The sequence below is a fragment of the Mauremys reevesii genome, linkage group 24 (genome assembly GCF_016161935.1).
Source record: "Mauremys reevesii isolate NIE-2019 linkage group 24, ASM1616193v1, whole genome shotgun sequence".
Classification (NCBI taxonomy): Eukaryota; Metazoa; Chordata; order Testudines; family Geoemydidae; genus Mauremys; species Mauremys reevesii.
The window spans coordinates 7363103-7386869 of record NC_052646.1 but is presented as its reverse complement, the minus strand read 5'-3'; the positions used below and the strand labels follow the sequence as shown (position 1 = coordinate 7386869).

General features: G+C 49.0%; 1 protein-coding gene across 1 annotated transcript in view; it reads left to right on the top strand.

The window, feature by feature from the left end:
- Nucleotides 1-23767, top strand: part of CERS2 (ceramide synthase 2) — a 55559-nt gene that overhangs the window by 4914 nt on the left and 26878 nt on the right. The window lies entirely within an intron of this gene.

Here is a 23767-nt window from a genome sequence, read left to right as displayed (position 1 = left end):
ACAAGCACATAATCTCATTCATTCATTTTTTCCTTTAAATTAAAAAAAATAATCATGGAATTAGTTAAACAAAACCCAAACTACTTGAGTAAATTCCAGATGCAGCTGATAAGCTTTTTCATAGCCTGCAGCTGCGTGACTGCCTCTGTTTAGATCTCTGAATCCAGCTCTCTGCTCAGTTAGTTGCTTACATTCTTTGACTGCCAAAAATCTCTTTTCTTAATGGTCTGGCTCTCTCTAGCTCATCAGCCAGTGAGCTGCACAGTTCTCCATCAGAGTGGCTTTGTGGTCTAGTGGGTAGGGCACCAACCCCTGAGACTTGGGAGACCTTGGTTTTCTTCCCAGCTCTGCCACTGATTTCCTATTTGACCTTGTGATTGCCTTTTCTGGGCCTCTCTTTTCCATTCCCACCCATTGTCTGTCTGCCTAGTTTTTGTTTGTTAGGCCCTGATCCTGCAAATGCTTCTTATCATGTGCCTAACGGTGACTCATGGAGGTAAAATTAAACGTGCATAAGTGCTGGTAGGATCGGGGCTTTACGCTGTAAAACGGGGATGATAATCAGTCCTTGTCTGTCTGGTCTGTTTAGATTGGGGGTTCTTTACAGGCAGGGTGTGGTCCTCACACAGTCCGTGCAATGCCCAGTGTGACAGGGCCTTGATCAGGGTCTCAATGTGCTGCTGTGACACACTGAAGCAACAATGAGGATGCTATTTTGGCAATGAGTTTATCAATCGGTTTATTCTTGATTAGCATAGGATGGAGGTTTTTTTGTAGACTAGTTTAGGTAGCCAGTCCAAGCATCTGAGTTCTGTGGTTTTGTGCTTATGACCATGTGCTGATGTGAAGCAGTCATAATTCTCCTATTTTATTATTTGCATCATAACAGCCCCTAGAAGCCCCAACTGGATCAGGCCCCATTGTGATCGGTACTATACGTAGAATCACAGGACTGGAAGGGACCTCAAGAGGTCTTTTAGTCCAGTCCCCTGTACTCAAGGCAGGACTCAATATTATCTAGACCATCGCTGACAGGTGTTTGTCTAACCTGCTCATAAAAATATCCAGTGATGGAGATTCCGCAACCTCCCTAGGCAATTTGTTCCAGTGCTTAACTACCCTGACAGGAAGTTTTTCCAATGTCCAACCTAAATCGCCCTTGCTACAATTTAAGTTCGTTGCTTCTTGTCCTATCCTCAGCAGCGGCACAGGAGGCAGCAAACAGGGCTGCCAACAGGGGAGTTAGCGTGGGAGTTGGCAGGGGGAGGTGGACACCAAGCGGAGCCAAGACAGCAGCAGCCAGCAGCCATGAGCCAAGCAGCAGAGGACACACCGAGGATCAGAGCATGCAGCAGCTGTGGTATGTACCTGGTCCTAGCAGGGGACCCAGAACAGTACTATATATGCATGAAGTGTCGCCTAATAGAGCTGCTGGAGGAAAAGATCCAGGGCCTAGAGCTGCAGGTGGAAACCCTGATAGAGAACAGAAGGGGGTTTGAGAGGCTGATGGAGCAATGGCGGGAGCAGGGGCTGAGGCCAAGGAAGGGGACCACCAGAGGAGGAAGATGGGCGGTGGAAGCATGTGACCGTGAGAAGCAGGCCAAGGAAAAGGAGAGCCAGTGAGGGGAAATTGAGCTAAGGAACAGGTTTGAAGGTTTGGAGAATGAGGAAAAGTGGTAACTGACAGTGAGAGGCCAAAGAAAAGACAGTCCCATAGATAAAGGAGGAGTCGATGGAAGTAGCACCAAGTTCGGGCCCAGGGAGATACAGGATGGCGGAACCACAAGGGAAGATAGGAATGGAAGGAGCTTGATTGGGGATTCCATGTTGGACAGGCCTGTGACCAGGGCCGATCCGGAGAACAGAAGGGTGTGCTGTGCTAAAATACGGGATGTGGACCTGAGGTTGAAAAGGATCCTAAGAGGAGAACCCTTTGATCATCCTTCATGTGGGAGCGAATGACACAGCTAGATTCTCGCGAGAGGATCAAGGAGACTATGCCAGGTTGGGTAAGACGCTCAAGAAATTGAGGCTCAGGTGATCTTCAGTGGGATTCTACCTGTCCCTAGAGAGGATCGTGATGGTTAATAGTTGGCTGAGGGAGTGGTGTTACAAGGAGGGCTTTGGGATGTATGGGCACTGGGAGGCTTTTGGGGACAGACAACTGTTCTCAAGGGATGGGCTCCACCTAAGTAGGGAAGGAAGTAGACTTCTAGGAGGAGGCTGGCTCATCTGATTAAAAGAGCTTTAAACTAGACACTGAGGTCCTGGTGCTCTAAATTTTCACATTGGGAGTGAGGACAACAAGATAACAGATATAGCCAGAGGGGGCAGTTAGGGGACAGATACTCGATCTACAAGTCATAGTGGAAGTACTGTGTCCCTACCGAGGTACGAAAAGAGTGAGAGGAGCCCAACAGGAAAAATTAGGATGTTTGTACACCAATGCGAGAAGCTTAGGTAAAAATGGAGGAACTGGAGCTCCTGGTCCGAATAACAGAAACATGGTGGAACGGTAGCCATGACTGGAGTACAGGTATGGAAGGGTATGTGCTGTTTAGGAAAGACCGATGCAAAGGTAAAGGTGGGGAGTAGCACTGTATATCAATAATGAGGTAAAATGTAATGAGATAACTAGCGCTGCAATGGACAATACAGAGTCTGTTTGGGCAATGGTCACATTGGGGAAGAAAACTACCAGAGCCTCATCCAGGATAGTGATTGATCTAGCTTAGAGATGGATAGGGAGCTCTTTAATGTTTTTAAGGAGGTAAACACTAATAGGAACTGCTTGATCATGGGGACTTTAACTTCCCGGATATAGATTGGGAAACAAATGCTAGTAATAATAATAGGGCTCAGCTTTTCCTTGAGTGATAGCTAATGAATTCCTTCATCAAGTGGTTGCTGAACCGGATGCCATTTTAGATTTGATTTTGGTGAGTAACGAGGACCTTGTTGAGGACATTGTTGTCAAATAAATGGGAGGATAATCAATAGTGCATCTGAGACTAGGGTGTATGATTTCAAAAGGGCTAATTTTACTAAATTAAGGCGACTAGTTAGGGAAGTGGACTGGGCTAACATATTTAGGGATCTAAGGGCAGATGTTGAAGTTGCAGGAGTTGTCAGAGGCATGTATGGTAGCAGTTTTAGACCGAGCTGGATGAGCGGTCATTAAGGGAAAATGGGAGGGATCAGCAGAGGAACCCTATTGAGGTCAGAGGAGAGGTGCAGGAAGCTGTGAGAAAGGCGTGGAGATGGATCTTTTTAGCCATATAAATAGGAAGAAAACCAAGAAAGAAGAAGTAAAACTTTAAATGGAGTGGAGATTAGGGATAATCTTGGAATGGCACAATATCTGATGCCTCGGTCTTTAATGAGGCTAATGAAGGGCTAAGGAATAGTGATAGAGGACCGATGGGAATGAAGATATAAGCCAAACTGGAACAGGATAATCTTCATCCTAGAATATTAATAATCTTTAATAAATACTGACTGGAGATTAGCTAATGTAGTTCCTATATTCGGAATTATAGGCCTGTTAGTCTAACATCTGTAGTATGCAAAGTCATGGAAAAATCTTAAAAGAGAGAAAGGTTCGATAGATTACAGCATGGATTAACCAACTTGATCTCCTTCTTTGAGAGAGTAACAGATTTTTAGACAAGGATCTCATATATCTGGATTTCATGAAGAATTACTGGTTAAATTGGAAAGATGGGGATCAAATCCAGAGGTGGATAAGGAGCTGGTTGGAGACTGCAGAGGGTAGTATTGAAGGGAGAACTGTCCGGTTGGAGGTTACCAGTGGAGTTCCTCAAGGCTTTATTCAATCTATTTATTGCTGACCTGGGAACCAAGAGTAGGAGTGGGCTGATAAAGTTTGCGGATGACACCAAGTTGGGGTAGATATTCTCCAGGAGATTTGGATGACCTTGTAAACTGGAGTATTAGTAACAGGATGAAATTCAATAGTGAGAAGTGTAAGGTTATGCATTTAGGGATGTCTAACAAGAACTTTAGTTATAAGCTGGAGGAGAAGGACCTAGGAGTCCTGGTTGATAGATGACTATGAGTAGGCAATGTGATGTGAAAGCTAATGCGGTCTTGGGTTGCATTATTTCTAGTAGGGATAAGGAGGTGCTAGTAGACCTCATTTGGAGTATTGTGTGCAGTTTTGGTCTCCCATGTTTAAGAAGGATGAATTCAAACTAGAACAGGTACAAAGAAGGGCCACTAGAATGATCCGAGGAATGGAAGGCCTGAAAGGAGACTTGAGGAGCAAAGAAGGATGAGAGGAGATATGATTACACTCTTTAAATATATCAGAGGGATAAATACCAGGGAAGGAGAAGAATTATCTCAGCTCAGTGCTAATGTGGATATAAACTGTCAGTCAGGAAATTCAGGCTTGAAATTGACTTTAACATTAAGCTAGATAAGTTTATGGAGGATGGTATGATAGGATAACGGTCAATGTGCCTGGTATGATGTAACCTTTTCCAGAGGGTTTGGCTGGAGAGTCTTGCCCGCATGCGGAAGATTGGCGGCCTGCATCTTGCAGGAGGTCAGACTAGATGATCATAATGGTCCCTTCTGATCTTGAATTCTATGATTCTATGATTCTATGAAGTTAAGAATATATTTTTCTATTTCCTCCTTCTAACAACCTTTTGTGTACTTAGACTGTTACCCCCCCCGCCCCCCCAGTCTTCTGCAGGCTAAACACACCCAAACTCTAAACCAACCCAACATGCCTGTAGTGCGACAAAGTCCTTGGCCTGAATTCCTTAGACAAAGGTGGGAGAGAGAAATAACTATCCTTTTTCCTTTAGAAGAGAAACTGAGGTACAGAGAGGCCAAGTGACTTGGGCTGACAATTGGACCTGGGTCTTGCGAGTTCCTGTCTGGTGCCTGAACCATTTGCTGCCCAAACTTTTGGAAATGTCTTATCAGACAGGTGTGGTAGTGGGACAATTGGAATGGACCAGAGCCATTCAACGGTTAGATGTTTATCTTTTAAAAACACCCCAAGCCTTGAAGAAAAGCTCTAGTTCAAATGGGAATTAATTCGGGGCAGTTCTTGGGCCTGTGCTATTCAGGGGGCCAGACTAGATGATCACAATCTTAGAATCTATAAATCTGTAAATGAAAAATGAGCTGAAACGCATATTAACTGACTTAATGATGCTGCTTTAGTCATCCCATCCCTAAAATGGACCGCAGCACTCGTTAATCCTTGCACTCCCCTGAGCTAAAGGGATTGGCAGAAGAGTAACTGAGGGATTGATTTCCCTTCCCCCCACAGAGGCTCTTTCTTTAAATATATTTTGTAAGTAGCTTTTTAAAAAAAAAAAAAAAATTATGTTAGCGATCTAGGGAATCTCACACAGTGTTCATTAAAAACTAAAATACTTCTGATTAGCTGTACGGGTTAGTGAACAAACCAAGCAATAAGGAAGGAGGTGATCAAAAGTACCCCAGGGAGGTAGGGACCCAAGTCGTATTGACTTTGAATGGCACTTGTGCACCTAAAAATCCCTTTGATGCTTCTGGAAAAGCTCCCTTTACATAGTTGTTCATAGGATGAGAGGTCCTGTGGCCTGGTATGTAGGATACTAGACTGGGACGTGGAGCCCTGAGTTCTATTCCCAACTCTGCCACTGGCCGGCTGGGGCTCTTTGGACAACTCACTTCCCGTCTCTGTGTCTGTTTCCCTGTGCGTTGAATGGGGAGACAGGGATACTGACCTCCCCTGTAAAGTGCTTTGAGATCTAGAGATGAAGGGAGTGATGTGTAGTGATTAGAGCCATTTGAGAGATGAGACTCCTGGGTTCTCTGTTTCAGTCACCGAGTTGGGTATGCGACATCAGACAGGTCACTTCCCCTTCTTGGTGAGAGGCAGCCCCTGTCCCAAAAAGCTTTTACTCTAACCCATCTATAAAGACAAGATAATGCTCACCCACCTTCCTCTACTAAACCAGACCATAGTCTGTTGGGCGCAGCAGTGGGCTGGGTGCCAGGACCCCCTGAGTTCTAATCCTGGCTTGGCCACTGACTTGCTGGGTGACCTTGAGCAAGTTGCTTCCCTGCTCTGGGCCTCAGTTTCCCCCATCTGTAAAATGGGGGGTAATGGGATTTTCCTCCCACATGAGGGAGTTGTGAGGCCAAATCAATGTTAAGCTCTTTGGGTGTAGGCAACCTATGGCACGCGTTCCAGAGGCAGCACACAAGCTGATTTTTCAGTGGTACTCACGCTGCCCAGTTCCGGTCCGGGGGGGCTCTGCATTTTAATTTAATTTTAAATGAAGCTTTTAAAACATTTTGAAACCTTATTTACTTTACATACAACAATAGTTTAGTTTTCTATTATAGACTTTCTAAAAACATTAACTTGTATTACTGGCACGCAAAACCTTAAATTAGAGTGAATAAATGAAGACTCGGCACAGCACTTCAGAAGGGTTGCCAACCCCTGCTCTAATGCAAGGTGTTAGGGGAGTAGGGCTGTAGCATCATGGGGCACCTACCTGCCCTTTGTGCCTTTGACAGTCATCAAATCATAGAAATGCAGGGCTAGATGGGACCTCGAGAGGTCATTTGGTCCAGTCCCCTGCGCTGAGGCAGGCCAAGTAAGCCTACAGAATCCCTGACAGGTGTTTGTCTAACCTGATTTTAAAAACCTCTAATGACAGGGGTTCCACATTCCTGTTGGTAACCTGTTCTGGTGCTTAACTATGCTAATAGTTGGGACATTTTCCCTCCATTGTACCCCAGATGGTCTCAGCTGACATGTGGCAGCTTTGATCCATGCCAGCTACAGCCCTTGCTCCCGTTTGTTTTAGCAGCAGCAGGGATTTCTTGCTCTTCTTTTCCCTCCCTCTTCCTTACAAATCTTCCTTACTTAGCAAAGCTTCAAGACGGAAGAGGAGGGTGAGGAGACAGGCAAATAGAAACCAAGTTCCTTGGAAGAAGTGTCACTCCCTCCCCTGCAGTCTATTGAATCTTTAAGTAGACAAACTAATATTAGCTCTGGCACGGGGCAGGGCAGACCTCCCTGAGCCAGCAGGTCAATCAGGGGGCTTGGCACACTCATCCCTTGTTTCACTGAAAGTAAAATATTGATTGTACAGCGAAGATGCCAGAGGCACTGATTTCCCAAGGCTGGAGGGTCATGCCAGTGGGGGCCTGTTCTTGGTTGTCATTCAAACCTGTAATTCTGGACGTCAAGATCCTTTCACGGGACAGCTCTGCTCCTCCCCTCTCGCCCATCCTCTCTCTGCAGCCTGACGGATAGAGCCTCAGGAGACTTGGGTTCTGTTCGCAGCTCTGCCGCGGGCCTGCTGGGTGACCGTGGGAAAGTTGCTTCCCCCTCCCAGTGCCTCGGTTTCCCAATCTATACGATGGGGATAATGAGACTGACCATTTGTGTAAAGTGCTTTGAGATCTCCAGATGAAAATCGGTAGGCAAGAGCTAGAGCGGTGTATATACACAACCCTCCAGCTCTTATCTAGTGCTTTTCATCTGGAGAGCTAAAAACACTTTACAAATATATAACATTCCATTGGTGTTTAGAGGCTGCAACTGAGATGTGGCCCCATCATGTTAGATGTGGTGCATTCACATAAGGTAAGTCTGCACTGCAATAAAAGACCTGCAGCTGGTAGTTGTTTGTTTGGGCTTGGGCTGGAGCCCGGGATCTGGGACCCACCCCTTACAGCGGGTTTTCCGAGCCCAGGGTTCACCCCAAGCCAGAACGTCTACACTGCTATTTTTTAGCCTCACAGCCCAAGCCCATGTTGACCTAGGTTCTGAGACTCTGGGTTTTTTATTGCAGTGTAGATGAACCCTCTAGGGGATGGTCCCTGCTCCAAACAGCCAACCATCTAATGGATGTGAAGTGGGAGGGGAAATGGAGAGACTTGCCAAAGGTCAGGGCTGAGAATAGAACTCCTGTCTCCTGACTCCCAGCCTGTGCTACCTCCCTGTGTGATGGTCCTATTAAATCTGTATTAGTGCAATGGGTTACATACCCTACCTGCTCTGCATCTTGCACCTGAGCTGGGATCTTATCCCTCCCCTCACTCTGGGTGCTACAGGATTACATCTCCCCTGGTTGTATTTTGATTTGTACTGTGGTAGTCCCGTAAGTGCCCTTTTGTGCCTCAGCTCAGAGATTATGGATTTAAGTGGGATGGGGTCTTTGCACTGGCTTTTTGCAAGGGGAGGATCTAATTTTCAGAGGTGCTGTGTCCCCGCAGCTCCCAGTGACTGCTGTAAATCAGTCTGCTGATTTAGGTGCCTTCTGTTAGGTCCCTGATTCTGGAAGTCTCAACCCTGAACTGAGGAAAATCCGGACCCTGGTCTAGTTCCCTGATCCTCAGCTCTGGTTTCAGTCATCCAATGTCCTTTACTTGGTGAAACCTGAGAGTGCGGCCTGTTTGTGTTAGTGTCTAATCCTGCTTTGTGGGATTGTTTTCCTTCTTCTTTGTCCTCCTGGTTCCTCTGCAGCAGGGGGAGGGTGGCCAGCATAGCTGTATACCCAGCACTGCCTTCCCTAGGAAGGCTGAAGCCTGGGAATTTAGCCTCTGTGGAAGTGAGGATGTGCTAATGTCACCCAGGCATAGAGCAGACAAGTGCTACTGCTCTGCTAAACCTCAGCCAGCAGCACTCCTTGCTCTTCCATCCCTGTCTACACACTCCCACATCACTGCTGCTTCAATCCTAACTTGCAGCCTCTACTGCCATTCCTGCCCTGAATTCCCCCACCCCTCAGCTCTGTCAATGTTGTAGAAGTGCATGTAACTACAGTGGCATCATAGAGTATTGGGCTGGCGGTACAAGATGGGAATTCTACAACAAGTGAGAATACGAATGAATTGCCAAGAGGAGTACAAAGGAATAGCACAAGCATGTAGGGTCAAAATCAGAAAGGCTAAGGCACAAAACGAGTTCTGCGTAACAAGGGGCATAAAAGGCAATAAGAGGTTATTTAAATACATTAGGAGCAAGAGAAAGGTGGATGAAAGCATAGATTCTCTACTTAGCAGGGAAGGAGAGCTAATAACGGACGATATCAAGAGGGCTGAGGTGTTTAATGTCTATTTTGCTTCAGTCTTCACTAGAAAGGTATATTGTAATTGTAACCAGATAGTTAACACAATTAATATTAGCAACAAGGGGGAGGGAACACAAGCCAAAATAAGGAAATAGCAGGTTAAAGAGTATTTAGGAAAGTTAGAGATATTCAAGGCAGCAGGGCCTGATGAAGTTCATAGTAGGGTATTTCAGGAACAGTCTCAGAGCCATTAGCAATTATCTTCCAGAACTCATGGAGTAGGGGTGAGGTGTGAATGGACTCAAGAAGGGAAAACAAAGGGAACAAAGACGACCTGGGGAATTATAGACAAGTCAGTCAAACTTGATACCTGGAAAGATACTGGAACAAACTATTAATCAATTTGTAAGCACCTGGAGGATAATAGGGTGATGATTAATAGCCAACGTGGAATTGTCAAGAACAGATTAGGGTTACTGGCCTAGTAGATAGGGAGGAAGCAGTAGATGTGACGTATCTTGATTTTTAGTAAGGCCTTTGACACAGGCCTACATGACAGTCTCAGTAGCAAACTAGGGAAATGTGGTCTAGATGAAATGACTATAAGGTGCATTTTGTAACTGGCAAAATGATTCTTCTAACAAACAACAACATGAGGCCTATCGCCTGCTTAAAGCCGAAGTCCAAAGGCGGCTACGTGACATCAAAGACAAGTGGTGACAAGAGAAGGCCTCTGAGATCTAGGGTTTCGTAGACTAGGATGACTTGAGAAGCTTCTTTCAAGCAACAAAAGCTATATATGGGCCAAGCTCCAAAGGCCCAATCCCCTTACATTCTCAGGATGGCTCCACCCTTCTCAAGGACAATGCAGCCATTAAACAACTCTGGAAGGAGCACTTTGAGAGCCTACTGAACCGCGAATCCACGGTCTCTGAAGACATCATCGAGTTTATTCCACAACGCTCAGCAATGGAACACCTTGCTGATCCCCCATCTTTCGGAGGAAGTCTGGCATGCCATCACCCAGACAAAAAATCACAAGGCACCAGGCCCAGACAGCATCGCAGCTGAAGTTTTTAAAGCTGGTGAAACAATGCTCCAGCACAGACTTTGCTAACTCCTTGACAAAATCTGGACCTGCAAAGAAATTCCACCTGACTTCAAGAACGCCAACATTGTTACAATATTCAAGAAAGGGAACATATCTTTGTGTGGGAACTACAGCAGTATTGCTCTCCTCTCAATTGCAGGGAAGATTCTTGCCCAGATCCTACTAACCTATCTCCATCCCCTTGCTGAGGAATTCCTCCCCGAATCACAGTGTGGCTTCAGGCCATCCCGAGCCACAACTGACATGATCTTCGTAGCACGACAGATTCAGGAGAAGTGCAGAGAGCAACACCAGGAACTGTTTATGGCATTCATCGACCTAACCAGGGCCTTTGACTCTATCAATCATGATGCCCTATGGACAGTGCTGTGTAGGTTTTGGCCACAGAAATTCATTTCCATCAATAGACTACTCCATGATGAGATGACTGCCACCATTTTGTGCAACCGCTCAGAGACCGAACCATTCACCATGTGCACCGGTGTCAAGCAGGGCTGTGTCATTGCTCCAACCCTCTTCTCTATTTACCTTGCTGTGATCCTGATTCTCATTTGCGACCGCCTTCCTGACAGAAACTGGATTGAGTATCATATGGATGGCTAACTCCTGAATCTTCGATGTCTCCAAACAAAATCTAAAATCACAAAAATTGGCATCTCTGACCTTCAGTATGCAGATGACTGTGTCATTCTTGAACACACAAAGGCCGATCTGCAAAGCACCCTAAATCTTTTTGCAGATGCCTATCACAGTCTGCGTCTCTTTCTTTCTCAACAGTGGGAAAACCAAGGTACTTTACCAGCTCTCACCTGCACAAACTACTCTTTATACTCCACAAATCACCATCAGCAGAAAACCTCTAGAAAATGTGGACTGTTTGCCGTACCTTGGCAGCCACCTCTCAAACAGCCAGCATTGACACAGACATTGAATACAAGATCCGCTGTGCCAGTACATCTTTTGGAAGACTACTCAAATGAGTCTTCAGTGGTAGGGATCAAGGTACCAATATCTTGGTGTACAAGGCAGTTGTCACCCCCACCCTTCTCTATGGATGTGAGACCTGGGTAACCTACAGATGACATCTCAAGCGGCTGGAGTGGTTCCAGCAACTCTGCCTCAGGAGGATTCTCAGCATCAATGGGGAAGACCAACACACTAACATCAGCGTTCTCTCTGCAGTCAACATCAGCAGTATAGAAGCACAGGTCATGAAATAACTCAGCTGGGCGAATTTCAAAGACCTACTGAAAGCACATCTTAAAAAGGTAGGCATCAACCCAACAAACTGGGAGGACTCGGCACGGCGCGGAACAGAACACAGTGATGCCACAGATCACTTTGAGGAGAACAGACGTGCTCATGAGACAGAGAAGCAACAAAGGAGGAAAGAAAGGGCACAACGCTCCAGCCAACGACTGTCTCCTCCGAGACAAAATAGGGAATAACTGCCTAGGTGGCAGTACTGCTGACAAGGATCTGGGGGTTATAGTGGATCACAAATTGAATCTGAGCCAACAATATGATGCGATTTTCAAAAAGGCCAATATCATTCTGGTGTGTATTAACAGGAGTGTTGTGTGTAAGAGATGGGAGGTAATTGTCCCACTCTGTTTAGTACTGGTAATGCCTCAGCTGCGGGACTGTGTCCACTTCTGGGTGTCACACTTCAGGCAAGATATGGACAAACTGGAGAGAGTCCACAGGGAAAGCAACAAAAATGATATCAGGTTTAGAAAACCTGATCTATGAGGAAAGGGTAAAAAAAAAATTGGGCATGTTCAGTTGAGACAAAGACGATCGAGGAGGGACTTGATAACTGTCTTCAAATATGGTAAGAGCTGTGCGATTGTTCTCCATAGCCACTGCGGGTTGGACAAGAAGTAATGGGTTTAATCTGCAGCAACGGAGATTTAGGTTAGATAATAGGAAAATCTTTCCAACTATAACATTAGTTAAATGCTGGAATAGGCTTCCAAAGGAAGGTGGTGGAATGCCTGTGGCTGCAGGTTTTGAAGAGCAGGTTAAAAAAACGCCTGCCAGAGATGGTCTAGGTATTCTTGGTCCTGCCTCTGTGCAGGGGGCTGAACTAGATGACCTCTTGAGGTCCCTTCCAGGCCGAATTTTCTATAATTTTATGGCTCTAGCGTCAGGAGTAGCTACTCAGCTTGCCAAGAGACAGCCTGTTGTAGCATCCAGAGCTCAGACCTGGGAGCTGGGATGTCCTGAGTTACCTCTGTCTTTGAGCAAGACTCTCCCACTTTCTGTACCTCAGCTTTCCTAGCTATAAAACTGGAACTAATGCGTATCTCTGGAGAGGGACTGGGGCTTCATGGTTGAACGTTGGCTTGGTGATGCCAGTGTGAATAAGCATTAAGCATTAGGGTTTCGTTTGGCATCCCTCTAGGAGGTGAGTGCATGCAGTGTAGACAATGTAGACAAATACCTGCTCTACATTGCAGATATCGGGCACTGGGATAGCTGCACTAATGCAGACCCCTAATGTGTACATGGGTTACACCATGCAGCACAGTTTCCGTCAGTGCTGTTAACCTGGTACAAACGGTGTCTACGCTGGGGAATTTGCAGCAGTAGCAACCATGCTGGGAAATTAATCCCCAGTTGACCAGGCCAGAGATCCCTGAAAGTGGTCAGTCGATTCCTTCAGAGGGGATACTAGAGCGTTGGTTGCCAATCCCCTAAGCAAACACAGGGGAAGGATTGTCTGGGACTGAAGGCGCTGGGCTGGGACTCGTGAGATTTGGGTTTCGATTCCCGGCTCAGTCACCGACTCCCTGTGTGACCTTGTTTGGGCAAGTTAAATTATCTCTCTGGGCCTTGGGTTCCCATCTTTAAAATGGAGATCCTTTCTCCCACCCATCTCTGGCTGTACATTTGTGCAGCACCTGGCACCTGAGCTGGGACGTCTGGGTGCTGCCATAATACACACAGTAAAGTTGCACTGTTGTGTGTATTTAAAGGTTATCGTGCAGTTCAGGGTATTGTCACAGCAGGGGAGATGAGTGAAATCCACTCCACACACTCATTGCTGATGGGTAGATTGGAATTGCTTTAGGGCAGTGACTTGTTTTGTTCTGTGCTTTGTACAGCGCCTTGCGCCATGGGGTCCCTATCCATGACTGGGGCTGAGAGGTGCCGTAATACACCTAATAAATAGAAATAGTTTTACAGCAATTTCCTCTCCAAATGTAATGTCACTACTGGAAGGCCAGATCTAGATTAGAATCTTTTGCTGGTATAGTAATTTAGCTTAAGGGACTGATTATTTATTTAACATCTCTTCTGTACCAGCAAAACCGTAGTGCAGGCACAGTTATTCCGGCATGAAAATGGGTTTGCTGGTCTAGCTGATTTTGATTGATATAAGCCATACTGGCAAAAGCCCTCTTTTGCCAGTATATGATGCATCTGCACTAGGGAGGTTTGCTGGTTATAGCTACACTGGCAAACCTTTTCTAGTGTAGACCTGGCTAAGATGTACTGATTTCAGGACCGTTATTTTTGTCCTTTTCTAACAGGTATGAAATCCTTCTGAAAATACCGCATTGCTCTATTAAAAATAATACCATGGGGTTCCATATTGATTGTTGTTTTCTTAGCTGTATTATGGTAGCCACTGTAATCTTTCATCTTGTTGATTTCAGCTCAGGTCCTGTTGTGCCAGGTCCTGTACAGGTACAGGGAGAGCCAGTTCCTGCCCTGAACAGCCTACACTCTAAATAGCTAGATGATGTCTTCTGGAGAGAATCTGCCAACCCCCGGAGTGCTCAGATCTGATGAGGGTGGTTCAGAAAAAATCATGAGATCTTAATAATGGGTTGTTTTTATTTACTTCCTGTGTCTTGGACCCTTATAGGGTCAGTTGTCCAAGCTTTTCTTCACCATCATTTTTGCTAGAAACTCGCCTTCTTTTTTTTTTTTAAATTGTGCCGAGATCACAGGACTCCAGGAGATGGGGCTTTTTCCCCTTAAAATCATGACTGTTGGCCATGCTGAACTTGCTTAGTTTACGAGTAAAAATTGGGAGAGGGGTATTGTTCTCTCATCCTTGCAGTCTGGGATCTTGAGGGTGAAGGCTAGGATGACTTCTGCCTCTCAGGCAATCGGGGTTAGTTAATTCTGATGCATGAGCTAGATTTTGTTCTGGCTCTTGCTGCCACAGCTGTGCTGAGACTTTGCAATACTAGTGGAAGAAAACATTCATGCTGGCATTAGTGCATCAGTGTAGTTATGCCCATGCAAACACTTATCCTGGAGCAATTTAGTCTAGCCCCATATGGAAATAAGATGGATGGTATAAGCCTGCTTTGCCTGCTGCAGAGATCCTACATTGGGGTTTTGCATTGATTATACACATGCAAATGCTCTTAGTGACTAAGGTCTTTTCTACACTACAAAATTCAGTTGACCTAAGTTAAATCAATTTACAGCCATTGCAGTAATTATTGCGGTGTTCGTGTCCATGCTGCGCCTGCTCTGTCGATGGTGCCGCGTCCTCACCAGAAGAGCTTCCACCGACTTAACTGTATGGGACACTGACAGTTGGAGTCCCTGCCCCAAGGCCAACAGCCAAGAGGTGATGTAAATAAAGCAGCAGGTATTATGTCAGCGTAGTGGTCAGCTTACATTGGCGGGAGCAGTTGACCTAACTCTGTAGTGTACACCACGCCTCCAGTAAGGCCTCTGTCTGCGTTTAAAGTCTGTGGCTGCACAGCCCCATCCTGCGCAGACTGGTTGAGAGGAGGAAGCTGACGTTTATTTTTTTAACAGTGTCCCTTTAAAGGTGTGCCCGTTCCATGGCCCTGTTGCTAGATCCTGGGGATTTTTCATCCCTGTTAAGAGGCAAGAAATGTTCAAAGTGGGAGACCCTGGTGCCAGTGTGTGCTGGTGGGTTGGAAGAATAATTCAGCTGGGTGGGGCGGGGAGATATTTGGCAAGAACTAATGCCCTCAAGGCAAGCGCCTGCTCACTTCCTGTGGCTGCTTCGGCAGTGTGGGTGTGATCTGTGCGCTGGAGGAACGTTGGATATGATGCACTGCTGAGAGTCTGGAGGGTTACCCAGGATTTCTGCCCATGCCCCTGAGATCAGAATCTGACCCTTAGACATGCAGTGAGGACAGCAGTTCCCACTAAGGCAGATCCTGTTATATTTTTCTTCAGCACCCAGGGAGTCTTTACCCCAGGTCTCGGGTCATGAAGCTAGGTTAATCATCTCTCTGTGACCCTTCAGAATGAGGGCAAAGTCCCTGAGCCAAACCTTTGGCCAGCATGCCAACAGCACAATAATTTCACAACCCAGTGGTGACTGGCTGGGTCAGGTGGGCTTGAGAATGTTTGCTGAATGATCTGGTGGATAAGACCTCCCCAGTGCCTGTCCCTGGCTGCTAGCGGGGTGCTGATTCAAGGGCTAGGTGTGGATTTCCATGACAGCATGCAGCTGATCCCGACTTGGCAGCAGTATCCATAAGTCACATGACTCCTTCACACCTCATTGCTGTCATAGTTTGGTCAATATATTTGTTGTTCTAAACCTGGATTGCAATAGGGTAACCTCGGTTTCCCTCCTGAAGCTCTCCTGTTGCTTTAAGTGCTCGCAGAATTTTCCTTGTTCTGGCCTAGTTGGGTGACCATGGGTGAGTCATGTCCTTCTGTGCCTCAGTTTCCTCATCTGTACAATGGGGTAATGATGCTGACCTCCTTTGAAAGTAGTTTGAGATCTACTAATGGAAAGCACTAGATAAGAGCTAGGTACTAATAACCATAATCAATTCCTATCCTGAAGTGCTGTGTAGTGTCACCATGTGGCTGTTAAGCACTAGCAGCTGCCACATTCCAACCCAGAGGTGGCTGCATCTTTATAGTGGCTGAAGGGAATTGGTGTAGATGGCTTGTAATTTTGTAACAGGATTTGGGGCTTTCAAAATGATCAAGAAGGATGAAATCAAATCTTACGGCACCTATCTTCTGCATCTCCTTAGCTGTGAGACCTGGCTGTGTAGTTCAGATTGAATAAAGGAGCAGGGAATTCTGGAGAAGTGAAGGCCCTGGGCTGGGACTCAGGTGACTGGGCTTCGATTCCCGGCTCTGCCACTCCTTTGGCTGAGGCCCTGAGTAAGTACACTCCATGCTTAACTTTAAACCTGGCTTCAGAGGGACTGAAACTTGTGCTTAAAGTTAGGCACATGCTTAAGGGCATGCAGCACTTTAACTACATTGGTTTAGAAACCGCTACAGTTAAAGCGGTACAGCACCATAGCATGAGCCTTTCTGAGTACCTTTATACCAGTATCACTGAGTCCACACTAGAGGCTGTTCCAATTTAGTTATGGTGGCAGAAAATCCCACCCCTAACCAACTGAGTTAAACCTGAACAAAAAATGTGAATGGAGCCATGAATCTCTGGGCCTCAGTTTCTCATCTGTGAAATAGGGATCATAATCCTTCCTCTGTCTGGCTTATCTATTGAGACAATGAGCTCTTTGGGTCTCGTGTCTTCTGTCTGTGCAGCGCCTGGCATAATGGGGCCCTGATCTCAGCTGGTGTCTCTAGGCACCTGTAATTATTATTTGTTATGTGCATTGCAGTATTGCTTAGGAGCTCCAGCCAAGGATCACAACCCACTAGTGTGATTTAAGACTGATGTGCAGGGACTGGTTGCGACACGCGAGGGCTTTGCCAGCTCCTTTTGCCCTCAGGTGCAAAAATTAGTTGTTAAATTAAACCTTAGGCATCTTGCTCTCAACTGTCTTCATAATAAACCAGCCCTGGCCAAAGAACCATTCTCTAGAAAGGCACATTGGCTCCTTCAGGGAGTTTATCTGTGACTTGTTCTCAACCCTGCCCAATGGCTACTAATAACACAGCATCTCCTTGCAGCTGTTGACTGGAACACCCTGGGGATAGGGATGGCATCACAACACACGTGCAGATTCTGCACTTGGCCAGCCTGGCTTGAATCAGCAGAGGTTTGCTGACCTATGGAACTTGGCAGTAACAGCAAAGTATCTTAAAAAAGGTTGGAAAGTGGGTAGGAGGTGATATGCATTCCTTGATGTGGTGGGTCCTTGCAGTAATCCCAGGTACAACTATGCGTCTGGGCATTGCTTGAGCTACCAGCTGGGGTTGCCCCCACCATTCCTGCAGAATTTGGAGCATTATTGGAGGTTGACTGGTATGAGTTGGTGTAAAGAGTGGGATACTGGACAAACTGGTGCATTGTCTTGTTTGTTTGTTGCTTGTATTGCAGTAGCAGCTATACACCTTTTCATGGGGTCAGGCCATGTGTCTGCTGCCTCAGTTTCCCTTCCTTCAGCTCCCCAGTGACAGCATGTAGATGCTTGTGAATCGGGAAACAGCCCTTCCTGGTGGGTGGCTTATTAAAATATCACACTGCAGTGTTAACGACAAATCTCTCCCAGGCTCTGTAGTTCCTTCCCCAACTAGGTCCTGGAGCCCTAAAGCTTCTCGCCATTAAGGCTGCTACTCCTGGTGCTTATGGGTGTCATTCATCAGGAACAAAACCCGCTCGTAGGCCCTTCTGACCCTGGGGCTTACTACTATAGGAAATGACACCACTGGGTGGTGCTGTCACATGACCCTTGGTCACCTGCCCCAGGACCTTGCTATGCAAGCCCCATTGAATACACAGTGAGAGAGAGTCCCTGCCCCACAGAGCTCGCAGTCTACAAATACAAAGGGGGGGAAACTGAGGCAGAGAGTGGGGAAGTGACTTGCCCTGTGTCAGAGGCAGTTCTGGGAAAATAACATAGATATCCTGGCTCCAAGGCCTGTGCTGTATCCACTGAGCAATGCGCTCTCTTTGGAAGGATAGCAGAAAGGAAGTACTGTTATCCCCACTGGATAGATGGGGAGCTGAAGGTCCGGAGAGATTAATTTTCGGGTCGATTTTTCTGGTGCACAGCCGACCTTTCTCATGCCCCTTGACATGCTGGTGAACTGCAAGGCCAGGTGGTGAAAGGGGCTGCTGGCTATGGTGGCTTGGCTGGAACACAGCAAGCTGTGGGTTCTGCCATGGATCAATGGGCTGAGAGTGTGGGGGGCAAAGTCCACTGCACAGGGTGTGCTGGACCTTTGGGGACATCCTGGCAAGTGCTTGGGGATTTGAACGGGAAAGCAGAGAATGAAACTTGGTGCCCTGCATTGCAGAAACCTTCATTCGGATCAGTCGCTGAACCGCTTTGCCACAGAAGTGTATCCACCTGTTGCAACGGATGCTGCAGGGAAAAACTTAAAGCTTGATCCTCGAGAGATCAAAGCATTTTGTGAAGTGGGGGGGGCAGCTCCCAGCTTTTTGAGGCCTGAATGCTGTGGGGATCAGCCTCCTGGGCAACTGAGGTAATGAGCCATTAGAGTAACTGGCACGTGCCAGAGCAAAGAGGAAGCCGTACCCTTTGCTGCACTGAGCCCCCCAGAGGGGCAGCAATGCTACAGCGATAGGATTCTTTCTGAGGACTGGATGCATCACTTTGGGGGACTCCCCACACATTCCAGTGCTCGCCGTCTCCCCGCCTAGCTTGAGCCAAAACGTGTGACCTTAAGTCACTTCCCGGCCCTCCCTTAATGCCTGCAAAGCTGCTCAGCTGGTAGCGCTCGGCCCTTGTGTCTGTGTTCCCTGCAGCAGCCGTTTCAGTCCTTGTGCGATTCCCTGAGGTGCCTGTCCTGCACCAGGCCATGGCATAGCAAACCTGTCTGCTGCCCCAGCCAGGGCCCAGTCCAGTGTCTGTACTTTGCTTCTAACTATGGGGCTTCCACCCACCGAATGTTTGTGAGGGGTAGAAGAACTCGGGTTTGAGAACCCGGCACAATCTGCTTTGCAAAGTCTGGGTCCCAGTTCAGCACAGAGTAGGGGAGGGAGAGCTTATTTTCCAATTCCCGTTTGAATGTGACCAAAATCGCACTGTTCCCAATAGTGCTCTGTACCCATCAAACTTGGTACTTTGTGGAAGTGGGTGGAAGATCAACGTCTCTGGTGTGAAGAGGAGGAACTAGTGCAGACAGGGCCTAGCGTTTTGCAGCCAGTCAGAGAGAGCTAGAAATGGACCCTAGGATTCCTGATTCCCAGCCCTGTTAGCTCTAACCACTAGATCTGCGCCCACAGCCAGTAAAGGAACCCAGGAGTCCCCATTTGCAGACTTGTTCCTTATTAACTAGGCTGCAGCAGGCCCAGAATGGCGAAATCTAGCGTCTCCTAGCTACTGTCCTCTTCAGCTGCAGTCTCTGTGTCTCTCTTCTGTGTATGTTGCATTGAGAGCAGCTAGCTTGGTTGGCTTGCAAACACAAGTGTGTCTTCCCCATGGGTGTGTTCGCCACGTGGCTCTTCCTCGTGAATGACTGAGTTATTCCTAATGATTTGGCTGTTGATGCGGTGTGTTGCTGCAGTGCTCTTAAACCGGACTGTATGTGAGAGCACAAGCACCGTGTGTGTGTGTGTGTGAGAGAGAGAAAGCTGTGCACACGGCGTGTGTGAGAGACACTGTGGTGTAACCTCTCCCCTCTATTTCCCAAACATGAGCCTCTTGGCTCACCTCTGTGGACACTCGCAATGCGCTTGGGCAAGGAGAGCTGACTTAGTTGGAGGAAGTCCCTGCCCCACCCCGCCCCGGAACACCCCATGTGACTCAGGAGGAAACCACAGCTTGTGACAAGCTGCACCATTGGGTGTCCCTGGCTCTTGCCACATGCCTGCCCGGTTACACCCCTCCTCAGCTCCTTGTGTCCTGGGCTTCCTAGCTAGGCCCTTGCCCTGGGAAGGGGGACACTCTTCTTCCAGGGTCTTGCTCAGCGGATGCATTGAAGCAGCACTTCAATAGCTGTGGGGGGTGGAAGGGTAGGGCCCTGGGCACACCCTTGTCTCTCTCACTGCAGCCAAGATCTGGGCCCTTCCCCAGCTCCCGCACTCCAGATCTCCATGTGCTGCCCATGTCTCTGCTCCCTTCACCCACTCCACACTTCCCCGCCACCCCGTCTGTGTGCGCCCAGCTCAATCGTCCCACCCTGCCTGCTCCCACGTACCGCAGCGTCCTGCAGGGCAGAAGCCCATCATGTCTTGGCAGCCTGTGCACGAAGCTGGCCATGCTCAGGATGCTGTGCACTCAACAGATCGGATCCATCTGGCTTCGAGAGGACCCTGGCAGGTAGCCAACCCGCTTCCTGGTGCTCCCTTCCAGGGGCCTCTGAGTGTGGGGCTCAGCATCCCTGTTGTCAGGGGTCACCCCGCATCTGGGCTACTGATAAAAGGAGATACCAGCTATTGTCTGCCTAAGGGCTTTGGGCCATAGCACATCCCTCTGGGGTCAGGGCCACCCCTGGACTGGGGGATCCTATGAAGAAGAGGCTGAGGGGTGGGGGGCTTCTATTGCTCTTGCTTGCTGTGATCTGGGAGCCCCCTCGACTCATCCTATTCCCCATGCAGCCATCAGGGCCCCCATTCCTCTTGTGCTCCCTGCATGTGGGGGGTGAACGCACCTGTGGCCTGCCTGGCGTAGGGGGTTCTTGCATTGAGGGCAGAACTTTGGGGCTGTCGAGGGCACCCTGGAACATAGGAGCAGGCGCTGCAGAGGGACTGAGGGAGATGTGCTCCTGTGTGCTGGCTGAACAGGTGGCTGTGACAAGGTGCGTTTGCGGTATATGTTTCCTTGATACCTCTTCATGGTGATCGTCAGCAGCAGGAGATCTGGGAGTTGGGACTCCTGGGTTCTATTTCCAGCTCTGTGACAAAAGTGGGGTCTACTGGTTGGGGTGAGAGGGTTGGGAGTCAAGACTCTTGGCTCTGCCACTAACTCATTGGCCAAATCACTCTGCCGCTCTCTGCCTCTGTTTCTCTGCCCATAAACTGAGAGCGCGTGACACTGACCCATCTTTTGCAAAGCCCTTTTAAGACCTATAGATGCAAAGCGTCCTAGAAAGCCATGGTGTGTGTTCTCTCTGTTCAGTGAATGCACTAACTGATCCATCCAGCTTCATCTACTTGGGGGTGGGGGGGGGCGTGAGTGTGTGAAAGAGAGAGAGATGCAGCACATCAGCATGGGACCACTCAGTGCAGCTGCAGGGACTCTCCCTCAGTGTGTTTCTGTAGCCGAGGCCCATCCTGCTTGGCCAATAGGCGCTCGTGCTGTAGAGCTGTTCCACAATGACCTCACAGCGCCTGCATCCCTGCTGCAGCTCCTCATTGAGAGATGCAGCACTGGGAGAGCCTGGGAGGAGCTGCTCTGCTCTGGAGACGTGGGGTCACCCGGTGTCATTTGTTTTCCACGGATGGTATTTAAGACAAGTCCTGACACAGTTAGTTTCCTAATCTGGTAAACCTGCTAAGGGCAGGGGGTGAGTGTGCATGCTCCACTTCCGTCCTGTCCTCTCACCACCTGGACTAGTAGCTCTTCTGCTTTCTAAATCCCGCAGCTTCCAAGCCTTGAAACGCAGCTCCTTCCCCAGCCCCTCTACTTGTGAGTGGGGGACACAAATCTAGCCTAAAGCAAAGCCAAGGGTCTGTCGAGCGGTTGTGGGGGCATAGGCACCGACACTGTAGGTGCTTCAGGGCTCATGGGGAAAAATTGGTGGGTGCCTACTGGCAGCCAAACTCCCTGCCCAGTTCGCCTCGGCCGCCTCCTCCCCTGAGTGCACTGCGTGCCCACTTTTTCCCCCTAGCTCCCAGCGCTTGCGGCGTGAAACAGCTGTTCTTCTTCGAGTGGTTGTTCGTGTCCATTCAAAGTAGGTGTGCGCGCGCTGCGTGCACGCCAGCCAGAAGATTTTCCCCTAGCAGCGTCCGTAGGGTCGGCCCTGGCGCCCCCTGGAGTGGCGCCACTACGGCGCCCTATAAAGGGGCCCGCCGACCCTCCACCCCCTCAGTTCCTTCTTATCGCCGGTGATGGCTAGCTGGAACTTCTCTTGTGCAAGGCAGGTTAGCAGTGTCCTATCCTTGTGTATAGTCCGTGTATATAGTTACGTTATAGTTAGTTTACTTAGGTCATTGTATATAGTTCTTGGTAGTTGGGGGGGTCCCCCCCAAGTTTTTGTTGCCCGCTGGGGCATACCTGGGTCTAAACTCTGCAAGGACTGCAGGAAATTCATGCCCAAGAGTGACCCGCACTCGGCTTGTTTGAGGTGCCTTGGAGAGAGCCACCAAAAGGACCGGTGCTCTAACTGCAGAGGCTTCCACCCGAGAACTCTCAAAGACAGAGCTCAAAGACTTAGAGTCTTCCTGATGGAGGCTGCCCTGCGGCCACCCTTGGACCCGGAACTGGCCAAGGCGGTGCCCAGCATGTCTTCCTTGGTGCAGAGCGCTCCGGCACCGGCATCAGGACTTAGGGCCCAGCCCAAGTCGTTTAAAACCCGGCACCGAAGGGTGTCGGGTCATAGGAAGTCGGCCTCAGTGCGGCACCGCTCACCGTCGCCAGTACCCGCTAAGAAGAGAAAGCCGGTGAGGGAATGGTCTCCCCACCAGGACCCGAGGCTGACGCCGTCCGCGGGTGCAAGCAGACAGGCTGGGCTACAGCCCTCGGCTGTTCCGTCGACTCCCGCACCGCAGAGAGGGCGGTCGAGTCCGGACCGGCCTAGATCCCCAGACCTCAGCAGAGACTTGTGCCTCCCTTCGACACCGGAGGCGTTCGAGGCGGCCTCAGACTTGATGGGACTCCTGGCGCCGGCCTCCCCGCACTGTAGGGAGTTGCCTACCATGGCCCGTCCCCCAGTACAAGCGAGAGGCAAGCCGGCCATGCTGTCGCCTCCCTCCCTGCACCACGCCGCTAAGGCGGCACCGGACCAGATAAGAGGCTCACCACCGCCTCAGCTGAGAGTGGTTCGCCTGGCTTGTTTGACCTTCCGGTCCCACCTGGCCGGCAGATGTGTTTCAGTCCTCTTGGACCACACGTTGGCAGTCTTTTATATCAACAAACAGGGGGGTGCACGCTCTTCTCTCCTGTGCAGGGAAGCCCTCGCGCTGTGGGATTTCTGCATCCACAATGCTACCCACCTGGCGGCGTTCTACCTTCCAGGGGAGCAGAACGGTTTGGCGGACACCCTCAGCCGCTCGTTCTGGGGTCACGAGTGGTCCCTCCGATGGGACGTGGTACGCTTAATTTTCCAGCTCTGGGGCTTTCCCTGGTTAGACCTGTTCGCCTCGAGGGAAAACAGAAAGTGCCGATGGTTCTACTCCCTCCTGGGCCGCAGTCAGGGGCCTCTGTCGGACACCTTCCTACAGTCTTGGGGGGTCGGTCTGCTCTACGCCTTTCCTCCGATTCCCCTGATACACAGGGTGATTTTGACGTTTCGCAGGGTCCACGCACAGGTAATCCTGATAGCTCCAGCGTGGCCGCGCCAACATTGGTACACGTCACTCCTGCACGTGTCCGTTCGGGAGCCCCTGACGCTGCCCCTGCTCCCGGACCTGATCACGCAGGACCGGGGCTCCCTCCGCCACCCGAACCTGGAGTCCCTTCACCTCACAGCATGGATGCTCCATAGCTGAACCCGGTGGAGATGCAGTGCTCCCAGCAGGTCAGACAAGTGCTGCTTGGTAGTAGGAAACCGTCAACTAGGGCCACCTACCTGGCCAAAT